This window comes from Phalangium opilio, unplaced genomic scaffold, assembly GCF_054372755.1.
Source record: "Phalangium opilio isolate 3A_F unplaced genomic scaffold, DU_Popi_V2 ptg000089l_1, whole genome shotgun sequence".
In the NCBI taxonomy this organism is placed as follows: domain Eukaryota; kingdom Metazoa; phylum Arthropoda; class Arachnida; order Opiliones; family Phalangiidae; genus Phalangium; species Phalangium opilio.
The window spans coordinates 1,774,146-1,795,551 of record NW_028324194.1 but is presented as its reverse complement, the minus strand read 5'-3'; the positions used below and the strand labels follow the sequence as shown (position 1 = coordinate 1,795,551).

The following is a 21,406-nucleotide window of genomic DNA, read 5'->3' as shown; positions in this document are numbered from 1 at the left end:
AGTCGAAAGCCTATCAGCGAGTGCTTGACGCAGGTTAACGAGTTTAAGAAAGTGAGTGAAAAACGTGAGCCTCAACATCAACACTTATCGCACCGTCAAAGTTCATCAGACGGTGATTGGATTTATGAAACTCCCCTTCAAACGTACGACGGAGAGAGTAGAGGGAAGAAAACTAGGATCCACCAGTCTTTGTCTAATGCCATGTTTTATTGACAAACAACAGGCAACCCTTTCATAATTTGCAGTCTCGTCCGTGTAATGTTAGTCATTCGATGGATATCCATCCACATAATCCTAGTAAACATCGCAATCTTCTAGTCAGGTGAAAAATTATTGTAATCCATGGAAATACGTTGTGATCATCGTATACAGAGAAATGTCGAGTTTTGTTGGCTTAATGGAACAGATAAGAACTTATACTGCTACAAAACGGTTGCTGTCGCTCCTGCTCCCATTTATAAAATAGCGTTTAGAAAACAAACATAGAAACCCTAAAAGCCTAAATAAATAAATAAATAAATAAAAAATAGAGGCTTTTATTGGGATCAGCCATCTCAGGTACATAGTCTGATTTTCAGTCGCGTCCGATTATTTTGAAATTAAAATTACACTTTTCCTAAATAAGTTAAAGTTAAAAGTACTCCTATATCATAGTCTAATTTCTTTCAGTCTTTCAATAGCTCTCTGACGCTTTGTAATTGTTTTTTAAAATTTTTAATGTTGGTTTCACTTTTTAGGGTATTTGGTAGTTTATTCCAAGCCTAAAACCTTTTCCGATTTTGAGTTTGGTCTCCCCTTATAGTATGAGTGAACCCTACTAAAACGTTAGTCTTAGAATCATGAATGGGTGAAGTAATTTTCTTCAACGTCCAAATATTGCGGTATTTTGATTGGCAGTTGATGTACTGTACTTTGTTGATAAATTTTCAAAAATACAACAATAACGCCTAACACTCTTAATAATAGTTGAAAAATGATAATGACAGAACGGAAACAATAATTGATATTTTTTCTATTGTAGAAATATTTTACTCTGAATATTGTAAATATAATTCGTATAGCTATGTTAAAAATCCAAAATGTTTCATAATGCACCTATGACGGTAAAAAACCATACAATCCCATGACCATGGACAATTTGTTTGATCTAGACTGTTTTGCCCCTTCGTAACTAAGCATAGTAAAGATCCAGCGTCCTTTAGCACAAGAACTTGTTGGCTGTTCTCTAAACGTCCGAAATTTAAGTTAACCATAACGGACACTTTGGCACTGGTATGAAGTTTGTTGTAAGCGCTCTGGCAATAGGTGTCTTTGTGTGTGATACGGAATTTTTGTGATTAATTCAATCACATCACATTTCGTTTCGAATTGAAATTATTTATCGATAATCGTTAATTATTATAATAAAACTTTTTCTTTTCAAGATTAGATAGCATTTACTTACATTTAATTAGTTTTAAGTGTTTGAAAATTGCTCTGTTTTATGATAAAACAGAAATATTATAAGCTTTATCTACGAAGCTGTGGGATGGTCTCTTTACAATACATTGCTGGGTAGTGGCCAGCACCTACGCCACAGCTAAACGACGCCTCCCACTTAGTATAACCGTTAACCTTACCTTAGTTTTGATGAAAAAAAACATGTTTTGTCCTTCGTAATTGAACATAAAAATTAGCTAGATCTCTTGAAAAAATCAGTATTACTACGTATCTATGGTGTAGTGGTTATCACGTCCGCTTCACATGCGGAAGGTCCCAGGTTCGAGCACCGGTAGATACATATTTTGACCCTCGTGATTGGACATTAAAATAAGCTACATCTCTTGAAAAACTCAGAATTATCACGTATCTATGGTGTAGTGGTTATCACGTAAAAAAGCAAAGGCTTATGCATAAAACTGGCTCTAAAAGGTAGATAAATTGATAATTCAATAACAAAATTCAAACCTTACGTGACAAACGAAGACGTTTTTAGTTTATATAGTGTGACAAAGAACCTTAGCGATGAAATTAAAGTTAGCAAGCCTAGAACTAATCATTTTCGACCACAAAAATCTCGTTTAAACATTCTGACGACCCAGCCGCGTCAGAGATACTGGAAAGGCTAACTTGCTTTCGCACTAGCAGCGCCCTCTTCGATGATGTCGTGCATGGCGTTATCTTAGAACAGAGGCGTGTCACCTGACCCGAGAAATTACAGGAGGGAAAATTCAAACTAGAAAATCAGATGTGTTTTCTTGCTTTGCAGTTAAATATATAACAAAAAAAATTTGGTGGCATATGCGGAATAGTAAAAGTAAAAAAACCGTCCCACGGAAAAAGAAGGCCTAAGAATAACTTTGCTTTTAATTTTACTCTTCTTAAACGTCACAATACCGACTAGCGCGAGAGAGTCGGTAATCAATTGGCAAAAAATAAGTTGGAATTTTCTAGACGGTAGGCAAGCCTACTTTAAACCATCTCTGTTCCAACTGTCAGATAGATGTCGGCATTGCCAACTAAAAGAAGTAGTCGGCTTCATGAGTCGGAAAAGAATCGGAATAAGCATGGTACAGCTGACTGGACCGTAAACCGACTATTCGACTTTTAACGGACTGTTATGCGGAAGGCTTGTGCTACTGGGGTTGCGGTGAGGGAAGGAGTTCAGAGTTTACCAAAACATTGTTTAATCAACAATTAAGACTTCTGAGGAAGTCATTAAAACATTCTTTCAATTCCGAATTAAACGCTCTTACTCTCATTAAAACATTCTTTTAATTCCGAACTAAGCCCTCTTACTCTCATTAAAACATTCTTTTAATTCCGAGTTAAGCCCTCTTACTCTCATTCTATCACTCAGTCTCTGTCTCTCTCTCTCTTTCTCTCTACGTAAAACCCGCATCCGTCCTCCAGATATAAAAGGACCAAATAGATAGAGATTTCGTACGAATGTACAATAGACAAATTGCTTAATACTTCTGTTACCAAGGGCGTTTCGCCCTGATGTCTTGTTAGTTTTCATTTGGATTTCATGCAATTCGGTATCTCGAAAGAACGCTTTAAAGCTTAGCGCGGCTCCTGTGGATCCCCTTCAAGTTGACTTTCTTTACGAACTCCTGTTTTGGCTTGGCAGAGCTAGAGGCATTTGTGGGAGGGATTTATACGTGCACGTATAAATCCCGCCCACTAGCCTTTGTCAAGCCAAACCCGGAGTTCAAGAGGAAAGTCACCTTGTAGGGGATCCACTGGAGCCGCGCTATGCTTTAAATATTGACCTTTCACTTTTTTATTTATGATTGTCCAAACGGACGAATTACGCATTACTTCTGTTACCTAGGACCTTTCGCCCGGCTGTCTTATTAGTTTATAAAAATGACATTGAAAGCTTCGTTTGGACACTTACCGGATTAATTTACCCTAGATTCATTCGAGAAGCCAAATGACATGAAATCCCACGTGAAAAATATGAACATGTTAGCACCAATAAACAACAAGATGGCCTCGGCCAGATTATGCTTTCGCGGCGTCCTCTAGCGGTTTAAACTGATACGACCCCGGAAATTTTATTTTGCGTTATTCTTTTCTTATTTATTAAATATTCTTTCGATTTTGAATGAAATTAATTTAGTGTGATTTTGTTTTCACATAAAAATTAATGATAACTTTGTTTTTAAAACAAATATTTTAAGAAATCTAATTAAGTATAGTTATTTGTTTTTATATTCGCATTATATTTTATTGCCGTTTGAAAAACTTAATGATAATTTTGACCAAACACTTTCCAAGATTATTTTCAGTTACAATTTTGGATAAACAAAAAGATAATTATAAGTATACGCTATAAAATATTTCTATTATCGTTTAGGTACTCAAAAAACCCATGATAACAAATTTTACCAAGCACTTTTTAAGGTTATTTACAGTTACAATTTTTGACAAAGAAAAATTATCACTGGTAGTTTAAATTTGCCTCTAAACGATAAAAATAATTGGTTTACCTCTTAATTTTAACTTATAATAAGAGTAATCAATTACTAATCATCACTAATGTTAATAGTATCTTAAATAACTAAAATACAGTGGATGTTGCAAAGCCCCCTAAGTATGGTTCTAGGTGCTATATATAAATTTCAATGCGATTCCGCACCCAGCCAGCAAGGATCAGACAAATGCTTTTGCAACTCGAAGCGCAAAAGCCCAAAAAAATTTTAAAGCTTAAATTATCATTTTAGTTCCACAAAAACTATTTGTCTTGGACATTTTAAGTAACTAACAACGAGATCGATCTCCGTTAGCATTAGCAAGAAAACCGGAGGTGTTGTCAATTCTATATAATACAATTTTTATCGGCCAAACCATGATTTGTGGCGGCCTCTAGCGGATAGAACTGCAGGTATGACTCCGGCTTATTTATTTTTTTGCGTATTTATTTTGTTGTTTACCAATTAGTCTTCCGATTATGAATAAAATCAATCCAGCATGAGATTTGTTTTCAGTTTAAAGAAATAAGTAACAAATTTCTATCCTATGAACTGGAACAATTAACTTAAGCTTTTTATTGCATACCTAACTAAACTAGGCTGCTAATATACATAACTGGGAACCAAAATTTTTCAAAGAATGTACGTTTATATCAATATACAACCATCGCATAGTGTTAGCACCCAGTCATGTTGTATTGAAACTTGATACCATAGAAAACAAATTGCCTGTCTAATGAGTTAGAATCATACATCAGTAGCTTTCTTTATCAAAATTGTGAGATTACTTTCTTACTAATTGAAATGAAATTGAAAAGTTAGTAGATGTACAGCTTTGAAATGATTCCCTCGTTGGGGGCGTCCCCTAGTAGCACTGCCGACGTAGGGCCTACATGGTTGGCTTTGTGTGTTACCGACGAGTTGGTAAAAAGTCACTAATAAGTCGGGAGAGTAATGGTTTGAAAGTCGAAATGTCCGCCTGGAGGGACGACGGCCCGCCGGTTTTCCTACTGTTTTGAGGCTACTATAAAACGACTGCTGGCCGACTATATGTCGGCGTCATTATGCCTACCTAAAGCCGCGCTCAATCCGACGATTTCGCGGCTTTTTATAATAGGAACGGTAAATCGTCGGTAAAGGGCTGGTAGAGTAAGGGTTTGAGAGTCGAAATGTCCGCCCGGCGGGACGACGGCCCGCCGGTTTTCCGACTGTTATGAGGCGACTATAAAACGACTGTTGGCCGACTATATGTCGGCGTCATTATGCATACCAAAAGCCGCGCTCAATCCGACGATTTCGCGGCTTTTTAGTATAGGAACGGTGAATCGTCGGTAAAGGGCAGGTAGAGTAAGGGTTTGAGAATCGAAATGTCCGCCCGGTGGGACTACGGCCCACTGGTTTACACGACACGAATGAAATACGACTCTCATCCAACACGTATGAGAGTCGACTTAACCGCCTGTCAGCAAGAGGTCAGACGCTTTTGCGATGATCAAACCTTAACTCGAGGCCCGACGGTTTTGCGACGATCAAGCCTTAACTCGAGGCTTCATTCGCTTATAATAAAGGATACTAATACCTACCTTGTATTGTAATTTCTTTATTACATTTTCAATGAAAATCGCTTTAGAATTTGTACTTTGAATATTTCAAGTAACATACAGGTTGAGCATCAATTATAACAATTTCAAATATTAAACAATGTATTCGATATTACACGACTAGTCGAATGGAAATATTAGCTGCCTTGCTAATTGGTTTTAACAAAAAGTAAAATTTTTCAGGGCTAGTATAATATTTACATCAATTAAAGTATTTATTATTATTCATTGTTAATATCTTCGATGTGGCCAGTTACTATCTCTTAAATTACAAAAATCTTAATGAAATTGGTAAAAATGGGTTACATGTTTAGGACGGTAGGCAAGCCTACTTCAAAACCACCACAGTTCCAACTGTAGGATAAATGTCGGTTACCAAACGGCCTAAGAATAACTTTGCTTTTAATTCTACTCTTCTTAAACGTCACAACAACGACTAGCGCGAGGGAGTTGGTAATCAATTGGCAAAAAATGTGTTGGAATTTTCTAAACAGTAGGCAAGCCTACTTTAAACCATCTCAGTTCCAACTGTCGGATAAATGTCGGTTACTAAACGGGCTAAGCATAACTTTGCTTTTAATTTTACTCTTCTTAAACGTCACAATACCGACTAGCGCGAGAGAGTCGGTAATCAATTGCCAAAAAAATAAGTTGGAATTTTCAAGACGGTAGGCAAGCCTACTTTAAACCATCTCTGTTCCAACTGTCAGATAGATGTCGGCATTGCAAACTAAAAGAAGAAGTCGGCTTCATGAGTCGGAAAAGTGTCGGAATAAGCATGGTACAGCTGACTGGACCGTAAACCGACTATTCGACCTTTAACCAACTGTTATGCGGAAGGCTTGTGCTACTGGGGCCCCTGTAACAAAATCGACGTTGGACCGACGTAGTCGGTTCGAGGTCGAACCAACACTGACGTAAAAGCGTCGGTAAACTTTCATTTCGACCGTCGAAATGTCCTATCCGTTTAAGCGTCGGCTCGACTTCCGGTCAAAGAAATTTTGCCAGAAACTTTAACCGAATCTAAAAAGTAAGCGTGACCAGCTCTTACCGTATCAAACAAGAAGTCGGCTTTGTTATTTGGTTATGGTCAGATTATTAATTTAATTGCGGTCGGCTTTATCGACTGTTATTTGTCGGATTTATGGCTTGTTTGTGGTCGGCTTTACGGCTTGTTTGTGGTCCGATTTACGACTTGTTTGTGGTCCGATTTACGACTTGATTATGGTAGGATTTACGATTTGTTTATGGTCGGCTTTACGACTTGTTTATGGTCGGCTTTACGACTTGTTTATGGTCGGCTGTACGACTTGTTTATGGTCGGCTTTACGACTTGTTTATGGTCGGTTTTACGACTTGTTTATGGTCGGCTTTACGACTTGTTTATGGTCGGCTTTACGACTTGTTTATGGTCGGCTTTTGGCTTATATTTGGTCGGATTTAAAGCTTATTTGTGGTCGGCTTTAAGGGTTGTAGTTACTGTCTTCTAAACACCACTTTCATCTGGTCTTTTGTCCATCCCACATGAACACCAGTCTGTACTTACTGGCTTCTTCTCCTCCATCAACGTTAAGGTTAAGATGTACGCGGCGATCGGCTAGGGTTACAAGAAACTTCTAGCCTCCCAATGGTGCAGTTTCCACCAAAGGTTCACGCAATTGTGCTGTTCTTATCCATTACTAAGATTCGAAACCTTATGTACCGATTTGAGTAAGACAACAATAGGCGTATGCTTCATTTCAAACGTCAATATTAGTCTAGTCTCTCAAGAATGTTCAATAGTTATTTTTTAAACGATGTAACGCGAAATAAGGTTAATAGTTATCGAAGAAAATATATAATATTAATTATATTTATTTTAATATTTAAGATAATCTTAAACCGTTGATACACTAGTGCACTTTGATAAAAACGCATTTTAGTTGGCAAGGAGTCGAGCAGTCAACCTAATCCTTCATTACATTAACCGACTTAAAATGTAACTATCAGAATACTCTATTCTATTGTTCTCAAGGCCAACTGCAATGCATAGTTAGCAACTGAAGTTGGATAAGAGTCGGATTTTCGTTGTAAGTGCAAACTAGACCATAAACCGACGAATCTACCTCGAACCGACTCAAACGCGGAAGCATCATTATAATGAAATTTGAAATGTTTAGTATTGATCGGTAGGCAGTCGGATATGCCGATCTCTCGACCCTTGTTGTTAATTTGATAAAAACCCATGTTAGTTGGTAAGGAGTTGAGCAGCCGACCTAATCCTTCCTTACACCAACCGACTTAAAATGTAACTACCAGCCAACTCTATTTGTTTGTTCTCACGTCCGACTTCAAAACGGAGCTAGTAACTGAATTTGGATAAGAGTCGGACTTCATTTGTAAGTGCCGACTTGACCATAAACCGACGAATCTACCTCGAACCGACGCAAACGCGGAAGAAGATTCATTATAACTATTCTTTAGTATGATCGGTAGGTAGTCGGATATGCCGACCTCTCGACCCTTGTTGTTAATTTGATAAAAACCCATGTTAGTTGGTAAGGAGTTGAGCAGCCGACCTAATCCTTTCTTACACCAACCGACATAAAATGTAACTATAAGCCAAATCTATTAGTTTGTTCTCACGGCCGACTTGAAAGCGGAGCCGCTATCTGAAGTTGGATAAGAGGCGGACTTTAGTCGTAAGTGCTGACTAGGCCATAAAGCGAACAATCTACCTCGAACCGTGTAACGGTAGATACTAAATCGCGCTATGCAGAGCATACATCGTGCTAAGAAAAATGCCAAATAAATACAATACTTTACGTTATTCCTCAATGCTTTTATTCTTGTTCTTCTCGGATTAATTGGTTATTCAAAATTAATATAGCTATACTGGTTACAAGATAATACTCCCGACTCCCTAAGCCTACTCAGTGAAGAATAATTATACGTCGTGCACCGGCTTCCGTCTTAAACTGTCCCCCTCTCTCTCTCCTCATCTCCTCTTATACTCATGAGAAGCACGGTGAGGTCAAAGGTTATATGCAAGCGCCTTCTTTTGGTATGGGACGTCTAGGGCGCCTTCTACCGTCACATTTTCCCCCTAATTATGGCTCACTGAGTAGGAAACATATCTTGTTAAGTCGATAGTAGCTATACATATAGAAAAATATGGTTTTTTTGTACAAACTTATAATGAAAAAAAAGTGAAATGGACGGAAACAAAATTTAACCTAATAATTATGTTCAACTTCATAAAAAGTCACGTCTAGTGTCTTGTATATGGTTCGGGCAATTGACGTGGGGATAACGGCGGTAGTCCGTGACTGTTACGTTGGATATTATTCCGCAAGACCCTTCGTGGGCGAGGGCAAGTACTAGCCAAGTGTCCCGTTCTCCGGCAACGATAACACCGCCTGCGATATGGACAAGCCTCCCGATCATGCCCACGCAGTCCACAATACGAGCACTCATGAACGTCCGGCTGAGCTGGTCTGGTACTGCTGGTTTGATGATGGCGTGGAGGAGATTTATGTCGACGTGAAAGAGGTGATGGGGTGGATCTGGATCGCTGCCTGCGTCGAGGAGGTGTTCTGGATCGGTGCCTACGTGGAGGTGTTCTGGATCGCTGCCTACGTGGAGGTGTTCTGGATCGCTGCCTACGTGGAGGAGATGATCTGGGTAGAGGTCGGCTAGAGCGTCCCCTACGCTCAACTGAGGGACTTCTATAACGTGGATGACGGGAACGGGCCCAAGATCGACCCCGAGTGCGTAGACGGGGCGATGGGGATTCTGCTTCCAGGGGAATATCTCGTCTAAGTGACGTACGTACTCCTACCGAGCGATACCCTGGCTCGACAGTTACAATGATCCTAGCGTTTTCCTCTGATGAAGTGCGCATACTAGGGAAGGAATAGATATCCAATTAGTGATTAAGGTAACGGAACTACCGAGCGTCCCTGAAAATTTCCTGGTTCAGAGGAGCTCCAGGTATGGGTTCAGGTCCAAAACGGAAGTTCTCCCGTGTTAAAACCGGCCCCACGTGTGGTAACTCTTTGTAATCGGGCCATGACCGTATGCGATACCGTGGTGGTCCGGTGGTATAATAATACACATCGTGTGTTTGTCTTGTGGGTGAGGGTTTTTTACATTTAAAAAACCTCTCGGGTCCAGCCAAATTTAAAGGGCACCAGGAGGGGTGGTATAATCGTATCTGGAGGATCATCGAGAGATATGGAATCGCCCAACAAGGTATCAGAGTTATCTGCCGGACCAGTAGAGTCACTTAAAGAGTTAAAAGATTGTATTAAATTAGCATTAAAAGGTTCGGGTCCGATGTCAGATTCTGCTATTTGGGCTTCTTGATGATCGTCCTTATCGACGGACACATTAATCACACCCCCTACTGGATTCCTGTTCGTCCTGGGATATGAAGTATTTGAGCTGGCTGATGTGCCATGTCCCGGCAGGTGGTCCCGTAATCTCGTGACGTAAGACATATGTTAGCGGCCCTTGTTTGGCTATAATCCTATACGGGCCCTCCCATGCGGGACCAAACTTGGCGGAAAATCCAGTGGCTGCTTGGGAAAGTTTATGGGTTCGTTTCCAAACCAACTGACCACACTCCATCTCGGAACCTCCATAATGTATATCATAATAATGCTTCTGCTTCGTTTGGGCTATACGGGAGAATGACTCGGCTTCTTCTCGAATTTCCTGAAGGTCTTGCAGTGGTCCTCGTTCGTAGGCAATTAATTCCTCTGGTCCATTCTGGCGGTCAGAAAAGTCACGGGTATGCTCGTCATGATCCCATGGTAAGCGGGGTTCTCGACCGTAGACCAAGGAAAATGGAGAGTGACCCGTTGTAACATGGATGACGGAATTGATGGCTAGCTGATGCATTTCCAGGCCCAAGTCCCATCGATTGTGGCTATTACTATACATACATACTTATCATTTCACCCAAGACTCGGTTGACTCGCTCGGTTAGATTAGCTTGAGGGTGGTAGGGGGTAGTGAATTTGGCCTTGACCTTCATTATCCGGCACACGTGGGACCATAAAGCTGGCGTGAACTGAGTGCCATTATCCGAGCAAACGGCTTCCGGTGATCCATGGCGGGAGATGTATTTTATAAAGACATTTCCAATGGTGAGGGCCGTTATATTACGAACAGCTGTAATCTCGACATACTTAGTAAAATAATCCACAATAACAACCAAAAATCTGTTCTGTCGTTGCGTAATGGGCAACGGGCCCATCATGTCGATCCCTATTAACTGGTTAGGACCAAACGTATTTGTGTTGGACAGCATCTTACCAGGAGTCTTACAATTCCGTGCCTTATATTGTTGACCCGTCACACATTGTTGAACGTACACTGTTAGAAAAACATGTTCTATATTGAACAAAGTGGCGTTCATTGGAGTGTCCCCGTACGAGCACAGCGTTTTGTTCTATACAGAACACTAAACGAGTGTTCAAAACTGAACGCAAAAAGAGTTCAAAACTGAACGCAAAAAGAGTGTTCAAAACTGAACGCAAAAAGAGTGTTCAAAACTGAACGCAAAACGAACGTTCAAAACTGAACGAAAAACGACTGTTCATAACTGAACGCAAAAAGAATGTTCAAAACTGAAAATGTTCTCAGTTCTAAGCCGCACGTTAAGTTGTTCAATAATGAACTCGTGTTTGATAAACAAATCACTAACACATGTCCTATAGCGCGCGGGTATTCGTTCATAAAAGAATTCGTGTTTGTTCGATGACTTTCAGGGTTTCGTTTTTGAAAGAACTCGTGTTAAAAAACAAATAGATAATTAGACATGTAAAAAATGAAATAATAGGTCAAGCATGATTAACGTATAAAAATACATGAGCCTACTGATAAGAGGTCTTCTCGGACGTAAGGTTTATGAGTTTGAGTAGTTCAGTTTTAGGGCTCGCATGTCAGATTACGCCTTTTGAATTAAAAACCTGACCTAGTCATAGTTAAACATATTTTACCTCATCGACTGACGATGACGTCACGGAGAGTTATTATACTGGACGTGTGTGTGTCTGTCACCGCGTTCGCCGTTGGCAAATAGGAGCAAATGTTTACGCAGAAAGGAATTTTTGGCTTCTATTGTCACCGTTATGATTAAGAAGTACGCGGCGCTTGTGTAGGGCAACGAGAAACGTCTAGCCTCCCAATATCAAGGATTCCACAAAAGGTTTATGCTATTGCGGGTTTCCTGATCATTAGTTGTGAATCAATCGCCTTATATATCCAAAATTTGCAAACATTGTTGGGGGGCATAGGCTTGAATTCAAACGTCAATAATAGCTATGTTAAAAATTGTTTTAGAAATAATGTTTATTAAAACGGTTTAACTTGAAATAAGGTAAATTAATGACGATTAAAATAATTAAAATCAATTATATTTATTTTATTATTTAAGAAAAGCTTCTTTATTGCGTTTCGACTCGTAGAGGTTTATTTTTTCATTCCAAACTTTTAAATAAACTAAACGACGTGTCATGATTTTGATACTTACTAACACGCGTATAAGAGTAAGTATAAACGAAATGTGCATTTTACACATGGCAAAAGTTATCCTGCCTTTGGGGCGTACATGACGTCATTATACTAACCTAAATGACTAAAAATTGAACGAAATAAGGTATTTGAACGCACCATAGAACCCCAAAAGGACGCTTTTAAACATACCGATATAAAATTAAAAATAGTTTTTTTTGGTCGTATATACTCTGTGACGTCACTTTCCTGTCTTGGTTACTTGGTTCCAAATTAAACAAACGAATAGTTTTCGGTGGAATCTTTGATCACAGAACAAAATACAATACCGTTTCATATTCAACAAAATTAGTTTAAAGCGAAATTTTGTAATCGAAATCGAACGACACACTTTGAACGATTCTAGTCCATGACGTCATTTATTGTTTTAGTTCTATATTGAACGAACAACTTACAACGATTCTAGTCCATGACGTCATTTATTGTTTTAGTTCTATATTGAACGAACAACTTAGAACGATTCTAGTCCTTGACGTCATTTATTGTTCTGGTTCTATATTGAACGAACAATTTAGAACGATTCTAGTCCATGACATCATTTATTATTGTTTTGGTTCTATATTGAACGAACAATTTAGAACGATTCTAGTCCTTGACGTCATTTATTGTTTTCGTTCTTAATTGAACGAGTAATTAGCACGATTATCGTCTTTGACGCCATTTATGGTTTTGGTTCTAAATTGAACAAACTCATAGTCATTGAACAAACCATTCAGTGCCCTGAACAAATTTTGAGTTTTGTTCAATCCAGAACGCGACTATCTATTTTGAACGGATTGTGAACGCCTTTTTCTAACAGTGTAGCGTCGAATGATAGGGCGAAATTGTGGGAAATAGTAACGGGCCAGGATCTTTCGTTCTGTGGCCAACCGGCCTCGATGACCAGAGACGGGATGGTTATGGTACAAATTCAATACCCAATGATGCAAAGATTCTGGGATCAAGATCTTGGCAGCTCGAAACGTTGAGTGTTTTCGCCAGATAAGTCCATCCTCGAGTTGATATAACGGGTCGGGCTTCCCTTGACGTAAGTCTGTTAGAAGACGAGCCCAGCAAGGTTCTTTTCCTTGAGCGGCCCTAATTTCGTCCTTGGATAGAGGTTCGACTTCATTGTTGTCCGAGGCTATGAAAATACTCAAAAATGTTTTAATGGGAGTTTTAACGCTTTCCGTCAAGTCCTCAACGGGTCTAGATAATGCATCGGCCACCCTGTTTGATTTCCCCGAACAATGTACGATGTCAAAATCGTATTCTTGAAGCTCGATGGCCCAACGAAGTAGTTTAGTCTTCTGGTCCTTAAGGGTGAACAACCAAGTTAATGCCTTATGATCCGTAATAACGGTAAAATGTCGGCCTTCAAGGTATGGACGGAATTTCCGAATGACTCAACGACTGCCAAACATTCCTTCTCAGGAATGCCATAGTTCTTCTGGGCCCCTTGGAACGCACGGCTATAATAGGCTAATGGGACTTCCTTGCCATCCTGTATCTGAGACAACATAGCACCTAAGGCGTGGTCACTCGCATCAGTGGTAAGAATGTAATCACATTCCGGATCGGGAACGCGTAGTAAAGCGGCGTTGACGATCTTCTGTTTGATGGTGTCGAAAGACAATTGTTGCTCCTTCCCCCACACCCAAGAAACATTCTTTCGGCGTAACTGCTGTAAAGGCACTAAGACGTCAGTGATATGAGGTATAAATTTGGCGTGCCAGGTCATCATTCCCAGAAAGGTGGACAGTTCCTTTACATTTCGGGGTGGCTTTACCTTCCAAATGTCCTTGACCTTATCATCATCTACGGCGATACCTTCCTGGGATACCGTATAGCCAAATACCTTTACTTCGTGGCAGCCGATTTGGCATTTGGAGATTTTTAGGGTGAGGCCAGCCTTCCGGAGACGGGACAACAGATACCGGATTGCCTGGACATGTTCGTCCTAAGTGCGTGAGACGATTATTATTTCATCCAAATAGGCCACGATCCCCAAGTGACGTCCATGCTTTAGGACCTTATCCATAAGGCGTTGGAAGGTGACAGGGGCGTTCTTGAGACCAAAGGGCATGACCTTAAACTGGAATTTCCCTTTATGTGTAACGAAGGCAGTATATTGGGAATTTTTCGGATCCATCGGGATTTCCCAGAATCCGGACCGCAAATCGAACTTGGAGATAAACTGAGGTTTCTGAAAAGTGTCAAGTATATCGTCAATCCGAGGCAAGGGGTAAGTTCGGTAACGGTGATATGGTTTAAGGCACGGCTATCTACACAAAAACGTCCCTCCGAACAATCTTTCTTTTGTACAACGATGGCGGGACTAGCAAAAGGGCTATTAGAAGTGGCAATGACATCCAGGCGTAACATCTCTTCTATTTGGTCCTCAATGATCTTCCGGGTCTTGAGGCCCGCATGATAAGGATGTTTAGAGATGGGTGTGGATCCAGGGAGTAGTCGGATCTTGTGTTTAACCCAGGTAGTCCTTCCGATCCTGTCGGTTACGACGTCTGGAAATTGTCCCAGAAGGGTCGTTAATTCTTGACGTTGTCCAGCTGTCAACGACGGTCCCATAATGGCGGATATCTGCTCCGTAATATGGGATGGCATGTCGTTAAAAGGTTGGTGTGGGGACCCCATTGCATATAGGGAGCGGTGGTTCCATGCATATGAAGCACCCGGTTCCCCTAGTCTGCAATCACATGGTTATTGACAAGGAAATTGCTGCCTAACACGATAGGATAAGGAAGATACTCGGCTACATCAAATGTCATCTCATTCAGATAAGTCCCATTCTCCAGCTGTCCCTTTATTGTTATCGTGCCGACCAGAGGAAGATCGGTCAAAAAGCCTGTAGCAGTGAAATCCTTTCTTCGAACCATATGGGGTAATAATCCCAATAAACGTAACATAGATAAGTTTATGAAACAACAGTTAGATCCAGAGTCAACAAAAGCGAGGTTAGTAGACTTGTTAATAGTTAATTTTATGCCATATCCTTTACCGGTAGTCAACAAAACAGGATAGGAATACCGTAGTTGCCTAGATCCTGCAGCAGTGGCAACTTCCCTTAGTTTCCCGGAGCGGTCGAAGATGATCGAGCCGCTTCCCGACCAGGAGACGTCGGTCGTGGGGGTGTGCGTTGGAACCGAGGATTCAAAAGTTGTACCCTAGTTGGCGAAGTGGGGGTCTCCTGATTACGACCACGTGCATTACCGCCGAGGCGGTTCCGTTGATTGCGACCGGTATTTCGGGATATATTCGGTTGAAATTGTACTTTACGGCCCGGGGAGTTGGAGGTAGTAGAGGGCCATGTTGATTCTCGAGCCATAATTCTACGAGCCTCGTTTTCGAAAGTGTCGAGGGAATCGCACCAAGCAGGGGAAATGGAGGCCTGGTATTTCTCATGAATGTTCCCCAACACTATGCGGAGTAAATCCTCCGAGCCATAAGGTTCCCACAAGGCCCTGTTCAACCGTAAGATCCGGGACTCAAATTCCAACAGATTCTCATATGGCTTTTGCCGTTCCTGGTTGAGAATAGTCCTCAAGGTTCTCTCCCGATCTGCTGAGAGAAATTTTGTAGTAAAAGCATATACGAACCGGTCCCATTGGAAAGGGCAAGGACCCTGCTTGGCCTTGAACTCGTCCAACCAGAGGGAAGCACGTTCACGTAGAGACTTCGGTAGAAGATAAAGAAGGTCAACAAGAGGTATTCGTTTCAGACGAACGTAGGTTTCCAGATCTTCTAGATATTTCTTCGGATTTTCATCATCATTGCCAGCAAATTCCGGCAGGTCCAATTTATACGACCCAGAGTGTAAAGGAGTCGGGCCAAAGTGAGGCATGTAACTATTCCCAAGAAATGAGTCCGGAATGGTCGTACCAGAAGGATTGTCCATTGGAGTAGAGGTTGTGTGATATGACTGGCTGGCCCTCTTGCCATGCTGTATTTCTGAATCAGGAGCCAAAACACTGGAAACACCGGTGTGTGGGGCTTGACTAGTGGTATCCCAATGCACATGCCGGGGATCATGAGATGTGGCGGAAGAATGACGGGACCCGTCAATCCCAGAAAGGCCGGACCAGCGTCTCGTCCTGTCCTCAAATGGACCCTCACCGGTGGGTGGTTCCGAGGGCGTAAAGGCCTCTCCTCCGGTTCCTGGCTGGGAAACTGCGGGTGGTAAGGACTGGGTTAATTGTGCTTGCAATTGTTGCAATAGAGTAACCAAGGTGTCTATAGAGGTGGCATTAACACTCCCGACCAAAGGCTGTGCAGGAAGTACCGGAGTAATTCCCCCAGGTTGAGTGATAGGTTGAGTAGTTGGAGTGACGTGAACACTCCCGGCTAAAGGCTGTGCAGGAGGTGCCGAGGTGATTCCCCCGGGTTGAGTGATAGGTGGAGACGTCGGAGTGACAGTAGCTCCAGAACTAGGGCCAGGCACATACCCATACTGGGGCTGAGGAGGCAACCCGGCAGACTGAGCCCATCTCAATCGAGTTCCGACCACATAACTATTAACACTATTGTAAACGAGTCGAATAAAGATTACACCTAATCGGTGCAGACCCACTCCAATAAATAATAGCAATTCCGGGACTATACTGGCAAGAAAATCAATTAAACGCAATAAGTCACTATTTGGTCGGATACGTAGCATGGAACGAGCGGAATATCGAACGACAAGTAATAAGAAAATTACGCGGCCTGTGGTAAGTAAGGCACAGCTATATGCAGCGAAGGTAGTGCAATCACAAAATAGACTAAAGAACCATATCAGTACGGTCACTCCATCCGTGCCAATCAACGACACCAAGCCAGAGCTGAGGTTAATAGTGGCATTAACAAAGGTAGAATTCATCGTGAAGCTAACCCGAGACAGTGTTATAGAAGCGGAACATGCACAAAGTCAAGGGGAGCGACCACGAGGTAGTTAGGCCCGAAGTAGGCTTAGCGACGGCAAGTATTAACACGTTCCCCCCATGGGCCACCAAATGTAACGGGAGATACTAAATCGCGCTATGCAGAGCATACATCGTGCTAAGAAAAATGCCAAATAAATACAATACTTTACGTCATTCCTCAATGCTTTTATTCTTGTTCTTCTAGGATTAATTGGTTATTCAATATTAATATAGTTATACTGGTTACAAGATAATACTCCCGACTCCCTAAGCCTACTCAGTGAGAAATAATTATACGTCGTGCACCGGCTTCCGTCTTAAACTTTCCCCTCTCTCTCTCCTCATCTCCTCTTATACCATAAGTTTATAAGATATGTTCCATAAGTATGTCACTACCCATACTTCGTAATGTTAGAGGCTTAATGAGAGCTGGTTCAAGAACGACGTGTGAATTGACTACACTCGGTTTTGCAGTCCATCCTCCTCTTTAGTGTGTACTAAGCCTTTGACAGCGCCTCACTAGGCGTCGCTTTACAAGAATCTATGACGTTTCACCTACGTCACTTCATGACAAGTCTCATTAACGAGTGACACACTTATGGAACATATCTTATAAACTTATGTTATACTCATGAGAAGCACGGTGAGGTCAAAGGTTATATGCAAGCGCCTTCTATTGGTATGGGACGTCTAGGGCGCCTTCTACCGTCACAACCGACTCAAACGCGGAAGAAGCTTCATTACAACTAAATCTGAAATTTTCAGTGTGATCGGTAGGCCGTCGGATATGTCGCCCTCTAGACCCATATTGTTATCTTTTATTTGATAGAAACGCTTGTTAGTTGGTAAGGAGTCGAGCAGCCGACCTAATCCTTCATTACATTAACCAACTTAAAATACAACTATCAGCCAACTCTATTTTATTGTTCTCACGGCCGACTGCAAAGCGGAGTTGCCAACTGAAGTTGGATAAGAGTCGGATTTTAGTCGTAACTACCGACTAGACCATAAACCGACGAATCTACCTCGAACCGACTCGAACGCGGAACACTCGTGTTACTGGGGTAAGGGTTATTACCTCTCCGTGTGACGTAGTCCAGGAGAGATTCTGTAACGGCCGTCCGTTGTTACACCCACGTGACCGCGTTCGCAGTTTGCGTATCGGAGCAAACGTGTTCGCCATTTCCGAACTGCTTTCACAGTCACGGAAATGGCTCCTCTACATGAATTCTCACACCACCATCTTCTGATCTTTGTCCATCCCACACGGACACCAGTCTGTTCTTACTGGCTTCTAATCACCAACATCTTTTGGTCTTCGTCCATCCTTCACGGACACCAGTCTGTTCTTACTGGCTTCTAATCACCACCAGCTTCTGTTCTTTGTCAGTCCCACATTGACACCAGTCTCCACTTACACTGGTTTCTAACACCACCATCCACTGGTCTTCCGTCTATTCCACATAGACACCAATCTGTATCTTTGGCTTCTACTCCATTATCATCGTTTGGTTTTAGGATATACGCGGCGATCAGCTAGGGTTACGAGAAACGTCTAGCCTCCCTAAGGTGGGATCGCCACCAAAGGTTTTCGCAATTGCGCTTTTTCCTTACTATTATAATGGAAACGAATCGTATATATACCCCAAAATTTGAAGAAAGCGGGCAAGAGGGGTACCCTTCACTTTAAACGTCAATATTAGCAAAGTTTGAGATGATAATAGGTATAAATTTATTTTAAACGATTTAACTATTATTAATGTTAATTATTGAAGATTAAAATAATTAAAAATAATAATATTTATTTAAATATTAATGATAAACCTCTCGTGCAAAGAGAGAGATTATCATCGCCTCCTATATCTACCAAGTCTTAACCGTTATATTAATATTTTTTATTATAATAATTATAGAAGTTAGTGGTTTCCTCTTCTTGCATTATAAAAATTCCCTGAATTGAACTTTTAATGGATAACTTAAATGAGATTTATACTAATGTGTCCGACCCGGGTTCCTACGGTAGCGTGCAGGGTTTATATAGAGCGGCTAAAGAACGGGGGTTAAATGTTTCGTTGAGAGAGATTGAAAATTTCCTGAAAACTCAAGATACGAAGAGTGCTAGGAAAAACTTTCCAAGAAATAGAACAATTGTGTATGGAATCGACGAACAGTGGCAGATTGATTTGGCGGATTTGAAAAGCGTAACTCGTCATAATAAGGGTTTCCGGTACCTTCTCTGTTGCATAGACGTTTTCAGTAAGTACGCTTATGTGGTAGCGACCAAGGACAAGAAAGGGCCAACCATTCTTTCTGCATTCAAGGCTGTTTCAGAGTCTGGTCGGTCACCTAAGAGGGTGCAAAGTGATCATGGAAATGAGTTTATTTGCAAGGACATTCAGCGAGAATTAAAAAGGAGAGGGATAGAATTCTTCGCCCCTGATTCCGAGCAAAAAGCTACGGTAGTCGAGAGGTTCAACAGGACTCTAAAGAGTCGTATGTATCGTTACTTTACGGAAAATAACACCTTAAAGTACATTGACGTGCTAAAAATTTTGGTGTGGGTCTACAACAACAATTATCATCGGTCCATAAAATGCAAACCGATTGAAGTCACCACGGAAACCTCGAAACGCGTCTGGGAAAACCTCTATGGGAGAGTAAATTTTTCACCCCCTTTAAAGCATCCCTTTGATGTTGGCGATGTGGTTCGTATAAGCAAGCATAAGAATATTTTGAGAAAGGATATTTACCCACATGGACGGAGGAACTCTTTAAAATAGCGGAGAGATTACCTCAAAGGGCGCCGGTATATAAGATCCATGACTTGAATTCCGACCCCATTATTGGAAATTTTTGCAAGGAACAACTACAGAAAATTGGGAAAGACCGAAGTACCAGAGTGTTTAAAATAGAAAAGATCTTGCGGAAACGTCGCAGACCAGACGGGACACTAGAGAGATAGTTCGTTGGAAAGGTTATCCACCATCCTTCAATAGTTGGGTTCAGGAAATAGATATAGCATGAGTTTTTACGTTACTCTACCTTCCGATTCGTCGATGGGATATTTCCCCTATAAAATGAGAAGTAAACTTAGAACTTATTTTCCCGAACCAGTGAAATTACAAAGACCGTATGAAATCGACCTAGCGGAAATTTCATATCCACACACTTGGAATAACATGAAAGTTACGTGCACCTCCACGCTCACCGGTATTGGGAAGGATCTGTCCTATTCTAGAATGGTGGAATTACCCGCAGGGTATTATGGAAATATAGAGGATCTCCTAGAGCAACTTAATTACGACGAGGATGACGTTTCGGATATGACTATTCTTAAAAACCAGGTCGGCAGTGATGACGATATCATAGAGTTCGAAACCCCCTCGAATGCCAAGTATAGTTTCAGTTACATACGACGTATACGCCGTGTGGAAATTTACGTGGCGGATAATTATATATTAACTATACGGGGACAACTCGCCACTATGCTGGGATTTTCAAAAGACCCATCGAAAACCTCAACCTTTGTTCACTCTAGAACAGCTGCGTACCCCGTGGACTTGGACGCGGGTCTCCATTCTCTCTTTGTTTATTCGGACATAGTCGAAAGTAGACCGGTTGGAGATGTGCACGTACCTTTACTCGGAATCGTGAGCATACAGGGTAATGATGGTGAGACGGTAGATAAAGACTTTCCCAGACCGCACTACCTTCCCGTTGCTAGTAACACTTTCCAGTCGATTGAAGTTAACATTATGAGCGAGCTCGGTATTCCCGTACATTTCGAGCGAGGCAGACTTCACGTTACCTTACACTTTAGGCCTCGTAGAAGGTGGACGCCATTATAAATAAGAAAGTGACGGTGATTCACGTATCATTTGCATTTAGAGCGTTAAAGTAAACGCGTCACGAGCAGGAAAATGTCAAAATCGGATTACGATCATCATTTTCTGAACCAGATTGGACATGGATCGAGAGTTGATTTCTATAAGCACTTTCACTCTCAGCTAGGTGGTTCTTTGCCTGTTTACAGGGGTGTTCCGTCGCAACACGTCGGTTACGGGTTAGGGAATTTTATAGCCTCTACTTTTCGTCGAGCCATGCCACTAATTAAAAAGGGGGCTATATTCCTTGGGAGAAAGTTTTTAAATACGGGTGCAAAGGTCGCGACCGACGTGGCTAGCGGTATTCCTATAAGATCATCCGTAAAGACCCACGGTAAAGTCGCTGCGAAAGACGTAGCCCTCAGCGCGGCGGAAGAAATTCGAAAAATGACGGGAAGTGGTAATAAAAGGAAACGCAAAACCAAACCCCTAGTCAGTTCAGTCGTGAGAAGGTAGAGGAAAGCACCATCTTTTAAACAGCCTGATATTTTTTCTAAAATATA

At 41.4% G+C, this 21,406-nt stretch overlaps 1 non-coding gene across 1 annotated transcript; it reads left to right on the top strand.

Moving 5' to 3' along the window:
• Positions 1-1,707: 1,707 nt before the first annotated feature.
• Positions 1,708-1,780, top strand: TRNAV-CAC (transfer RNA valine (anticodon CAC)). Its single transcript has one exon. It is a non-coding gene; the product is annotated as a tRNA-Val (tRNA).
• Positions 1,781-21,406: the final 19,626 nt, after the last annotated feature.